This window comes from Procambarus clarkii, chromosome 57, assembly GCF_040958095.1.
Source record: "Procambarus clarkii isolate CNS0578487 chromosome 57, FALCON_Pclarkii_2.0, whole genome shotgun sequence".
Classification (NCBI taxonomy): Eukaryota; Metazoa; Arthropoda; class Malacostraca; order Decapoda; family Cambaridae; genus Procambarus; species Procambarus clarkii.
The window spans coordinates 34,702,352-34,715,559 of NC_091206.1; the positions used below are offsets into that span (position 1 = coordinate 34,702,352).

Genomic DNA, 13,208 nt, shown 5'->3' on the forward strand with positions numbered 1-13,208 from the left:
AATACACTCTATAGTAAATCACTTCTTTTCTTCTCCTTAAAAGTACGAAAATGAGTTTTGGAGAACTCCTATTCCAATTAAGTCCTGATGCTAAGAAAATAGTTAGAGGGATAGAAGCCCTAAACCAGAAAAAAATAAATACAGAATATGCGGTCATATTCAATGAAACATGTTTGAAAGAAAACCTGCTGCCAGTATACACCAATATATATATATGTCGTACCTAGTAGCCAGAACGCACTTCTCAGCCTACTATTCAAGGCCCGATTTGCCTAATAAGCCAAGTTTTTCTGAATTAATTGTTTTTCGACTACCTAACCTAACCTAACCTAACTTTTTAGGCAACCTAACCGAACCTAACCTATAAAGATAGGTTAGGAAAGGTTAGGTAGGGTTGGTTAGGTTCGGTCATATATCTACGTTAATTTTAACTCCAATAAAAAAAAATTGACTACATACATAATGAAATGGGTAGCTTTATCATTTCATAAGAAAAAAAATAGAGAAAATATATTAATTCAGGAAAACTTGGCTTATTAGGCAAATCGGGCCCTGCATAGTAGGCTGAGAAGTGCGTTCTGGCTATTAGGTACGACATATATATATATATATATATATATATATATATATATATATATATATATATATATATATATATACACACATGTCGTACCTAGTAGCCAGAATGCACTTCTCGGCCTACTATGCAAGGCCCGATTTGCCTAATAGGCCGAGTGATTTTTTCTATTTATAATAAATTGTTTCCAATTGACTGATTTTACTTATAGTTGTTTTATTATATTAAGAACATATATTATTGAATTAGTTATGTTAGTTTAGGTTAGGTTAAGATAGGTTAGGTTAGGTTAGGTAGGGTTGGTTAGGTTCGGTCATATATCTCCGTTAGTTTTAAAAAACTCAAATTGAAAAAAAATGAACTCATACATAATGAAATGGATAGCTTTATCATTTCATAAGAAAAAATAATAGAAAAATATATAAATTCAGGAAAACTTGGCTTATTAGGCAAATCGGGCCTTGCATAGTAGGCCGAGAAGTGCATTCTAGCTACTAGGTACGACATATATATATATATATATACTCGCAGACGTCCAGCCGTCTGCTATCGCTGTATCTATCGATGATTTCTGTGTTGTTTGCTAGGATTTCTCTGGTGATGGTTTGTTTGTGGGAAGAGATTATATGTTCCTTAATGGAGCCCTGTTGCTTATGCATTAGCAACAACGCTCCATTAAGGAATATATAATCTATATATATATAAATATATATATATATATATATATATATATATATATATATATATATATATATATATATATATATATATTATTAAATATGACCGAAAAAGTAAGATTAATAATTCTAACACGAATTTTCTCAATCTTTCGTACATTTCTTTTCACTGTTGGAGGTAATTCAAAAATCAATTCTCCAAAATTCATTTTTATTTCTAGTCTGACGCGACACTTGAGCGCGTTTCGTAAAACTTATTACATTTTCAAAGACTTTACACATACACAACTGAATAGAACTTACATATCTCCAATTTGTTTATATCTACATTTGAGTGAGGTGGATGGGGTGAGGTGGTATTTAATAGGGTATTAATTTCATCAACACAAGACAGAACATGAAACAATGGGTATTGAAATGGAAGTGATTGTAGAAAGCCTATTGGTCCATATTTCTTGATGCTTCTATATTGGAGCGGAGTCTTGAGGTGGGTAGAATATAGTTGTGCATTAATTGGCTGTTGATTGCTGGTGTTGACTTCTTAATGTGCAGTGCCTTGCAAACGTCAAGCCGTCTGCTATCGCTGTATCTATCGATGATTTCTGTGTTTTTACTACGATTTCTCTGACGATGGTTTGGTTGTGGGAAGAGATTATATGTTCCTTAATGGAGCCCTGTTGCTTATGCATCGTTAAACGCCTAGAAAGAGATGTTGTTGTCTTGCCTATATACTGGGTTTTTTGGAGCTTACAGTCCCCAAGTGGGCATTTGAAGGCATATACGACGTTGGTCTCTTTTAAAGCGTTCTGCTTTGTGTCTGGAGAGTTTCTCATGAGTAGGCTGGCCGTTTTTCTGGTTTTATAGTAAATCGTCAGTTGTATCCTCTGATTTTTGTCTGTAGGGATAACGTTTCTATTAACAATATCTTTCAGGACCCTTTCCTCCGTTTTATGAGCTGTGGAAAAGAAGTTCCTGTAAAATAGTCTAACAGGGGGTATAGGTGTTGTGTTAGTTGTCTCTTCAGAGGTTGCATGGCGTTTCACTTTCCTTCTTATGATGTCTTCGACGAAACCATTGGAGAAGCCGTTGTTGACTAGGACCTGCCTTACCCTACAGAGTTCTTCGTCGACTTGCTTCCATTCTGAGCTGTGGCTGAGATCACGGTCGACATATGCGTTAACAACACTCCTCTTGTACCTGTCTGGGCACTTCGTCGACTTGCTTCCATAACAAAACAAGAGGAGTGTTGTTAACGCATATGTCGCCCGTGCTCTCTCTCTCTATATATATATATGCAAAATCTAAATATAAAAAATCTATATAAAAAAAATGGAAATCACACATAATGCAATAGAGGGAATGTTTAGGTCCCGTTGAATACAGTTTCTGTGTGGTTTTCTCCTACCACCCTCTTCCTTTTGTGTTTTGTTGTCTTTTATTAGATATTTAAAGGTTACAATATGTACATTAGTTAATACAATTAGCGCTTAAAGGTCATGGATCTCTTGTGAAACACATGGGTATTAATAGTTGTTTTATTATGTAAAATAAATATAAAAGGCCCAAGGGCCATGTAGGAACAAGAATGCAAGGCCGGCAGAAGCTGCCATAAGTCTGGGAAGACAGAAGATTCTTTTGCTTTGAAGAAATTAGAAGACCCTGCTTCTCCATCCTCCTGTTTCCAAGATGGCGGCCACACCCTGCTTGCCCTGGACAATCACCATATGGAGAAGGACTGTGTGTTTACTGTGAAGGGAAGGTCAACAAATGCAGTGCCAGCATGAGTCAGTCTTGAAAGGTAAACGGTGATGGCACCCTCCCAGTAACACAAAAGCCAAGCAGGCCCAGTGAGGAAGACCTGTTGAAGGGAAAGAAGGAGAACTTGTAGTCATACATTTTTATTATATAAGATTCCTAAATATTAGATTGATATAAATTTGTGAGAGTATTCTGAGCATTTTGAATCATCTTGAGTCTTCTCCTCCCTCAGCAAATAAACTGTCAAAAGATTAAACAACCCCTGGCTCACAAGTAGCATACCCATCAATGCTTACCAATATAATACAAAGAGCCAAAGCTTCCTTTTATGAGAATAGATTTAAAGAAGCAAAACGAAATATGAACATTACATGGAAAGTCATCTCTAACATCCTAGGGTCTAAACAACACTCACATACCAAGCAGATAAAACTCTCCAAAGATGGTTACACACTTGCAACAGACTTAGATATTGCAACTAATTTCAATAGCTTCTTTTCATCAATTGGTGCAAACCTTGCCAGAAAAATTCCAGAGACCCAGACACAATATACTACATATCTCACAGGTAGCTAACTCTCTATTCCTTTTACCAGTCAGCCCGACAGACATTATATCCATAATTCAATTACTTAAAACCAAAACTTGGAACATTAATAAAATACCATCTATGATATATAAGAGTGCTGCCCCTGTTCTTGCAACACCCATTCCTCTGCTATTCAACAAATCTCTAGTGTCCTACTTTTCCTGATATCCTTAAAAAAGCAAGATTGGTGCCAGTTAATAAAGGAGGCGAGACAACTGACAATTACAGAATAATATCACATCTACCTATACTTTCAAAAATTTTTTTTTTTTTTTAAACAGCTTTATTCCTACTTCGTAAAATCTATATACTAAGTCCCTGCCAGTTTGGCTTTTGTTTCCAAATGAGTATCAATGATGCCATCATTAGACTGTTTGATATAATCTACACTGCCCTTGACAAAAATGAGTTCTCAATTGGCCTCTTCATTGACTTGAGAAAAGCCTTTGATACTATAAACCATAATTACCTCTTATTTAAACTTCACCACTATGGTATTCAAGGCCTTGCTTTGGACTATATTCGTTCCTATCTAAGTAACAGGAACTAATATGTACTCATCAATAGCATAACTCCAACTTTTGGACAAAAGTCCAACTTTTGCCTTATTCAAAAATAAAACCAAAAAGTACCTATTTCATCTTCATAGTTTTCTACCTAGTACTTTATGTTCACACTGTATCTAGTGCTACCTAATCCCCCAACATTTGTACCTAAGCCATATTACTTTACCACTGTAATCTTAGATATCATCTGATATCATGGTTGTTGTATTGAGTGCATATTCTACTGCATTATTCCTTGAGATTTTTCCTTGAAACGATCCTCATATTATGCTTCAGTGAACCAACTATAACCCTGAAATGTTATCCTCATGTACCTAGTAATCCTTGTTTTATTATTGTGTATTGTTATTATTGCGTATTGTTATTATTGTGTATTGTTATTAATAAAAATATTAAAAAATTATCCATTAATAAAAAACATGACCTTGAGAAGAAGTATAGGTTAGGAACCGTCTCCAAAGAATTCTCTAAGAATTACTCGTTATTGCTATCTAAAATAATTAGTCGAGCCAAAACTAAATACTACGAAGATAAATTTACCCAAATAAAGAGCAACATTAAAAAAACTTGGAGCACAATTTCACAAATATTGGGATCAAAGAAGATTTTAAATAACAAACCAACAGTCATGTCCAATAACGATGGTCAGCTTTCAGCCTCTGATTCTGCTATTGAGTTCAATAGGTTCTTCTCTTCCATTGGGTCATCCCTTGCAAATGATATTCCATCTTCCAGTACTGATGTTAAGGACTATCTTACAGGTAACTATCCACAGCCTCTGTACCTAAAGCCTACAAATTCCACTGACGTTAATGAGATAATCCTTTCCCTTAAAACCAAGTCTAGTGCCCTTGAGGAGATACCAACTTTAATTTACAAAAAAGCCTCCAGATTTTTAGCCTCTGGTATTGCATTGCTCTTCAACAAGTCACTTGAACTCCAAATCTTTCCAGATATTCTAAAAAAAGCGAGAGTAACCCCTGTCCACAAATGTGGTGATCTCACAGATGTTAACAACTACAGACCTATATCAATCCTGCCTAACTTGTCAAAAATATTTGAAAAACTAATCTACAAGCAGATTTACTCTTATCTAGCCAAACACAATATACTTAGCTCTTGTCAATATGGCTTCAGACCCAAAAAAGCACTAACGATGCACTTATTAGTATGATTAACTTGATTCATGCAGCTCTTGATAAAAATGAGTTCCCTGTTGGGCTATTTGTGGACCTGCGTAAGGCTTTTAACACTGTCAACCACCAACACCTTCTTCTTAAATTACATCATTATGGAGTCAGAGGACGCTCCCTGCAATACCTCAAATCTTACCTTACTGACAGGCTCCAGTATGTTTCTGTGAATAATTCAATTTCTCCCACCCCTACCCATCAACATCGGTGTTCCTCAGGGCAGCATACTTGGACCTCTCCTGTTTCTCATCTACATTAATGACCTTCCAAATCCCTCCCAACACCTCAAACCAATTCTATTTGCTGATGACACAACCTTCATTTACTCCAGTCCTGACCCCCTTACTGTAAATGCCACAGTAAATATTGAGCTAAATAAAGTCCATCTTTGACTAACTGCCAACAAACTCACCCTTAACATTGAAAAAAAATTCTATATTCTGTTTGGCAATAAATCCTCTAATCAAATAAATCTCAGAATAAACAATACCCAAATTTGTAACAAAATAGATGGCAAATTCCTAGGCGTTCTCATTGACCACAAGCTGAATTTCCAGGGACACATTCTAAATATATCAAAAAAGTTTCAAAAACTGTTGCCATTCTTTCTAAGATCAGATATTAAGTTCCCCGCCCTGCCCTGGTGACGCTCTATTACTCCCTCATCTATCCATATCTCAACTATGGTATTTGTGCTTGGGGTTCTACTACCCAAAATCATTTACGTCCTCTAATTACTCAACACAAAGCTGCTATTACGATAATATCCAACTCTGGCCCCAGACATCACTCGGTACCCCTACTCAAATCTCTGAATATGTTAGATATTAAGTCACTGCACATTCTCTCATATGTATTATACATATATAAAACGCTGAACTGTAATGCCAATCCTGACCTCAAAAGCTTCATTGAAGGTTGCAACAGAACCCATGAGCACCACACCAGAAACAAATACAGTTTTGATATTCCAAGAGTACGACTTAATCAAACTAGAAATGCTCTACAAATCAAGGGACTCAGAATGTGGAATGACCTTCCCAATCATGTTAAAGACTGTATCTCTCTCAACCAGATTAAGATAAAAGCGAAGCACTACCTAATAAATTCCCTGTAACTACCTTACCCCTATATTGTCAACCCATGTCTGTTTTTTTAAACAACGCTGTTTGTCGACCTAATTGTATTTGTGCTGCTTTTTCAATCATGTTACCCCCCTTTTTTATCTTTATTTTAATTTGTTCTCAACACATTCTATACTTTAAACTCAACTTGTATTAAGTTATAGTCTTTAATGTTTTTCCTGCCCGAAACGCTTTGCGTAATAGTGGCTTTAGGCATTGTATGTACTAGCCCTATCTATAAATCTAGAAATTTTTGTAAAATCTGTTGTGTGTATGTACCTTACCTGAATAAACATTTATTTATTAATTATTTATTATTGTGTATTGTTATTATTCTAATCTGCTTTTGTGTCAAATTTCTTCAATGTACCTGTAAACATTTTTTTGTTAATTTTAATGTAATTCTTCTACTTAAAATTATCTGTACAGGTAAAATAAATCTGTAAAGTACCTGTAAACATTTTTTTATCAATTTTACTGTTAATTTATGTAAAAAATTTCTGTTAGTTTAAGGACTTGCCCGAAACGCTATGCTTACTAGTGGCTTTACAAGAATGTAAATTCAATTTAATTTCTGTATTCTCTGTTAACCCCCAATGTACCTTCTTGTATATAAATAAATATAAATAGCCTCCCCCTACTCTACCATTGACAGTAGGGGGTGCCACAGGGCAGCATCTTGGGACCTCTCCTATTTCTTATACATTATATATATATATATATATATATATATATATATATATATATATATATATATATATATATATATATATGTCGTACCTAGTAGCCAGAACGCACTTCTCAGCCTACAATGCAAGGCCCGATTTGCCTAATAAGCCAAGTTTTCTTGAATTAATATATTTTCTCTAATTTTTTTCTTATGAAATGATAAAGCTACCCATTTCATTATGTATGAGGTCAATTTTTTTTTATTGTAGTTAAAATTAACGTAGATATATGACCGAACCTAACCAACCCTACCTAACCTAACCTAACCGATCTTTATAGGTTAGGTTAGGTTAGGTAGCCGAAAACATCAGGTTAGGTTAGGTTAGGTAGGTTAGGTAGTCGAAAAACAATTATTTCATGAAAACTTGGCTTATTAGGCAAATCGGGCCATGTATAGTAGGCTGAGAAGTGCGTTCTGGCTACTAGGTACGACATATATATATATATATATATATATATATATATATATATATATATATATATGTCGTACTTAGTAGCCATAACTCACTTCTCAGCCTACTATGCAAGGCCCGATTTACCTAATAAGCCTAGTTTTCATGAATTAATGTTTTTTCGACAACCTAACCTTCCTAACCTAACCTAACCTAACGTTTTCGGCTACCTAACCTAACCTAACCTATCTTTATAGGTTAGGTTAGGTTAGGTAGGGTTGGTTAGGTTCGGTCATATATCTACGTTAATTTTAACTACAATAAAAAAAAATTGACCTCATACATAATGAAATTGGTAGCTTTATCATTTCATAAGAAAAAAATTAGAGAAAATATATTAATTCAGTAAAACTTGGCTTATTAGGCAAATCGGGCCTCGCATAGTAGGCTGAGAAGTGAGTTCTGGCTACTAGGTACGACATATATATATATATATATATATATATATATATATATATATATATATATATATATATATATATATATATATATGTCGTACCTAGTAGCCAGAACGTACTTCTCTGCCTACTATGCAAGGCCCGATTTGCCTAATAAGCCAAGTTTTCATGAATTAATTGTTTTTCAACTACCTAACCTACCTAACCTAACCTAACCTAACCTTTTCGGCTACCTAACCTAACCTAATCTATAAAGATAGGTTAGGTTAGGTTAGGTAGGGTTGGTTAGGTTCGGTCATATATCTACGTTAATTTTAACTCCAATAAAAAAATATTGACCTCATACATAGAGAAAAGGGTAGCTTTATCATTTCATAAGAAAAAAAATTGAGAAAATATTTTAATTCAGGAAAACATGGCTTATTAGGCAAATCGGGCCGTGCATAGTAGGTCGAGAAGTGCGTTCTGGCTACTAGGTACGACATATATATATATATATATATATATATATATATATATATATATATATATATATATATATATATATATATATAATATATATATGTCGTACCTAATAGCCAGAACGCACTTCTCAGCCTACTATGCAAGGCCCGATTTGCCTAATAAGCCAAGTTTTCATGAATTAATGGTTTTTAGACTACCTAACCTACCTAACCTAACCTAACCTACCTTTTTCGGCAACCTAACCCAACCTAACCTATGAAGATAGGTTAGGTTAGGTTAGGTAGGGTTGGTTAGGTTCGGTCATATATCTACGTTAATTTTAACTACAATAAAAAAAAATTGACCTCATACATAATGAAATGGGTAGCTTTATCATTTCATAAGAATAAAATTAGAAAAAATATATTAATTCAGGAAAACTTGGCTTATTAGGCAAATCGGGCCTTGAATAGTAGGCCAAAAAGTGAGTTCTGGCTACTAGGTACGACATATATATATATATATATATATATATATATATATATATGTCGTACCTAGTAGCCAGAACTCACTTCTCAGCCTACTATGCAAGGCCCAATTTGCCTAATAAGCCAAGTTTTCCTGAATTAATATATTTTGTCTAATTTTTTTCTTACGAAATGATAAAGCTACCCTTTTCTCTATGTATGAGGTCAATTTTTTTTTTATTGGAGTTAAAATTAACGTAGATATATGACCGAACCTAACCAACCCTACCTAACCTAACCTAACCTATATTTATAGGTAAGGCTAGGTTAGGTAGCCAAAAAAAGCTAGGTTAGGTTAGGTTAGGTAGACGAAAAAACATTAATTCATGAAAACTTGGCTTATTAGGCAAATCGGGCCTTGAATAGTAGGCTGAGAAGTGCGTTCTGGCTATTAGGTACGACATATATATATATATATATATGTCGTACCTAGTAGCCAGAACTCACTTCTCAGCCTACTATGCAAGGCCCGATTTGCCTAATAAGCCAAGTTTTCCTGAATTAATATATTTTCTCAAATTTTTTTCTTATGAAATGATAAAGCTACCCATTTCATAATGTATGAGGAAATTTTTTTTTATTGGAGTTAAAATTAACGTAGATATATGACCGAACCTAACCAACCCTACCTAACCTAACCTAACCTATCTTTATAGGTTAGGTTAGGTTAGGTAGCCGAAAAAGTTAGGTTAGGTTAGGTTAGGTAGGTTAGGTAGTCGATAAACAATTAATTCACAAAAACTTGGCTTATTAGGCAAATCGGGCCTTGCATAGTAGGCTGAGAAGTGCGTTCTGGCTACTAGGTACGACATATATATATATATATATATATATATATATATATATATTTATATTAGTATATTTTGGTAGCAGTCTTTCCTGTAGACATATTTTATTAAATATGACCGAAAAAGTAAGATTAATAATTCTAACACGAACTTTCTCGATATTTCGTACGTTTCTTTTCACTGTTGGTGGTAATTCAAAAATCAATTCTCCAAAATTCATTTTTATTTCTAGTCTGACGCGACACTTGGGCGCGTTTCGTAAAACTTATTACATTTTCAAAGACTTTAGTTTACACATACACAACTGAATAGAACTTACACATCTTCGATTTGTTTATATCTACATTTGAGTGAGGTGGATGGGATGAGGTGGTATTAATAGGGTATTAAATTCCTAAACACAAGACAGAACACGAAATAATGGGTATTAAATGGAAGTGATTGTAGAAAGCCTATTGGTCCATATTTCTTGATGCTTCTATATTGGAGCGGAGTCTTGAGGTGGGTAGAATATAGTTGTGCATTAATTGGCTGTTGATTGCTGGTGTTGACTTCTTGATGTGTAGTGCCTCGCAGACGTCAAGCCGCCTGCTATCGCTGTATCTATCGATGATTTCTGTGTTGTTTACTAGGATTTCTCTGGCAATGGTTTGGTTGTGGGAAGAGATTATATGTTCCTTAATGGAGCCCTGTTGCTTATGCATCGTTAAACGCCTAGAAAGAGATGTTGTTGTCTTGCCTATATACTGTTTTTTTTGGAGCTTACAGTCCCCAAGAGGGCATTTGAAGGCATAGACGACGTTGGTCTCTTTTAAAGCGTTCTGCTTTGTGTCTGGAGAGTTTCTCATGAGTAGGCTGGCCGTATTTCTGGTTTTATAGTAAATCGTCAGTTGTATCCTCTGATTTTTGTCTGTAGCGATAACGTTCCTATTAACAATATCTTTCAGGACCCTTTCCTCCGTTTTATGAGCTGTGGAAGAGAAGTTCCTGTAAAATAGTCTAATAGGGGGTATAGGTGTTGTGTTAGTTGTCTCTTCAGAGGTTGCATGGCGTTTCACTTTCCTACTTATGATGTCTTCGACGAAACCATTGGAGAAGCCAATGTGTAAACTAAAGTCTTTGAAAATGTAAGTGTCACGTCACACTAGAAATAAAAATAAATTTTGGAGAATTGATTTTTGAATTACCACTAACAGTGAAAAGAAACGTACGAAAGATCGAGAAAATTCGTGTTAGAATTATTAATCTTAATTTTTCGGTCATATATATATATATATATATATATATATATATATATATATATATATATATATATATATATATATATATATATATATATATATGTGTATACTGGCAGCAGGTTTTCTTTCAAACATGTTTCATTGAATATGACCGCATATTCTGTATTTATTATTTTCTGGTTTAGGGCTTCTATCCCTCTAACTATTTTCTTAGCATCAGGGCTTAATTGGAATAGGAGTTCTCCAAAACTCATTTTCGTACTTTTAAGGTGAAGAAAAGAAGTGATTTACTATAGAGTGTATTACACTTATTTGTATAATTTGCACGACGTTTCGAACCTCCATGGTTCATTCTCAAGTGAACAATCTTACAATACTAGTTGATTTTATACCCGCATTAGGTCAGGTGATAATACAATGAAGGTGAAAAACATGGGGGGATACATAAGGGATAAACATAGGGGCTGCAGAAGGCTAATTGGCCCATACGAGGCATCTCCTATCTAAACACAAAGATTAATCCAGTGTAATTGGCCTGTTATGTTGGACATTGTCTTCTGTGTTGGCATCGATATGTTCTTGTCTTGTTCTTACTCTCATGGTGGGTAGAGTAAATAGTTCCGTGATTTGGGTGTTCATGGTAGGTCGCTCTATTCTTATGTGAATTGCCTCAAGAATTTGTAATCTTCTTGAATCTTGGGTTTTATCTATTATGCAAGTATTCTTGTTCAACATTTCTCTTGTTAGAGTAATGTCATGGGCTTGTCTCATGTGATTCCTAGGGGCACCAGATTGAAGATGGCATGTCAAACGCCTCGTCAGCTTGGTCGACGTCATACCTATGTACTTACATTGAAGGTTACATCCTTCGTGGGGGCAAGTGTACATGTATACAACGCTTGACTGCTGTAGAGGGTTCTCCGTCGGCTTCGGGCTGTTTTTGATAAGGAGTTCGGAAGTCTTCTTGGTTTTGTAGAATATTATCAGGTTTATGTTTTGGTTAGGAGTAGTGCTTTTTACTCCTTTACGGATTATTTCTTTCATTATTCTTTCCTCTTTTATATGTTCACTGTGCATGGTTGATTTGTAATATAATTTTATTGGGGGTGTTGTGGTTTCTGTTCTTTGTTCTGAATTATACCAACGGTCCAAGTGTCTTCTTATAGCAGCGTTTATTTCCGTGTTGCTATATCCGTTGTTCACCAATACCTGAGTTACTCTTTCAAACTCTCTACTCACGTTGCTCCATTCAGAGCAGTGGGTAAGCGCTCGACGAATACAAGCATTGAGAACACTGGCTTTGTATCTTTGGGGGCACTCACTTCTACCGTTCAGGCATAATCCTATGTTGGTGGGCTTGGTATATACGTTGGTGCTTAAAGAGGTTCCTGTTTTTGTTATTAGTACATCCAAGAATGGCAGACTGTTATTTTCACTATTTTCATGTGTAAATCGGAGTACTGACTCTCTCTCTAGGTGTCTTTTTAGGTCAATTAGTTCATCTGAGTCTTTTACTATTACGAATATGTCATCTACATAACGGCAGTATACAGTTGGTTTTTGTCTGCTACTGAAGACCCTATCTTCGATGGTTCCCATATAAAAATTAGCAAATAAAACTCCTAAGGGGGAGCCCATTGCTACTCCGCCTATATGTAAATACATGTCTCCTTGTGGACTGATGAAAGGGGCTTCCTTTGTACATGCTTCGAGAAGACTTTTCAAGTGTGGCTCAGGTATGTCTAATTTGGGGGTGCTCTCGTCTCTGTATACTCTGTCCAGTATCATTCCTATGGTTGTGTCGACTGGGACGTTGGTAAAAAGGGATTCAACGTCCAGGGAAGCGATGATTCCATCGGGCTGGGTAGATTTGATCAATTCTAGGAAATCTGCTGATGATTGTAGACTAAACTTACTTGGAGTGTATGGAGTTAGGAGTTCATTGAGTTTTTTTGCCAGGTGATAAGTTGGGGTTGGTATTTGGCTGATTATAGGGCGTAGTGGGTTACCTGGTTTATGCGTCTTAACATTGCCGTAGGCATATCCTAAGCCATAGTCGCCTTGAAGTTTATTGAAATGCACACTACCTTTCTTTGCGTTGATTGCTGTAATTGTTTTGTTTACTTTCCGCTTAAGGTCTTCTAC

General features: G+C 35.2%; 1 long non-coding RNA gene across 1 annotated transcript in view; it reads right to left on the minus strand.

Moving 5' to 3' along the window:
• Nucleotides 1–2,775: 2,775 nt before the first annotated feature.
• The window catches only part of LOC138353295 (uncharacterized), a 341,145-nt gene continuing 330,712 nt past the window's right edge, over nucleotides 2,776–13,208 (minus strand). The window contains exon 4 of the long non-coding RNA XR_011223113.1: nucleotides 2,776–3,112. This is a non-coding gene — a long non-coding RNA (uncharacterized lncRNA). The remainder of the gene's footprint in view (nucleotides 3,113–13,208) is intronic.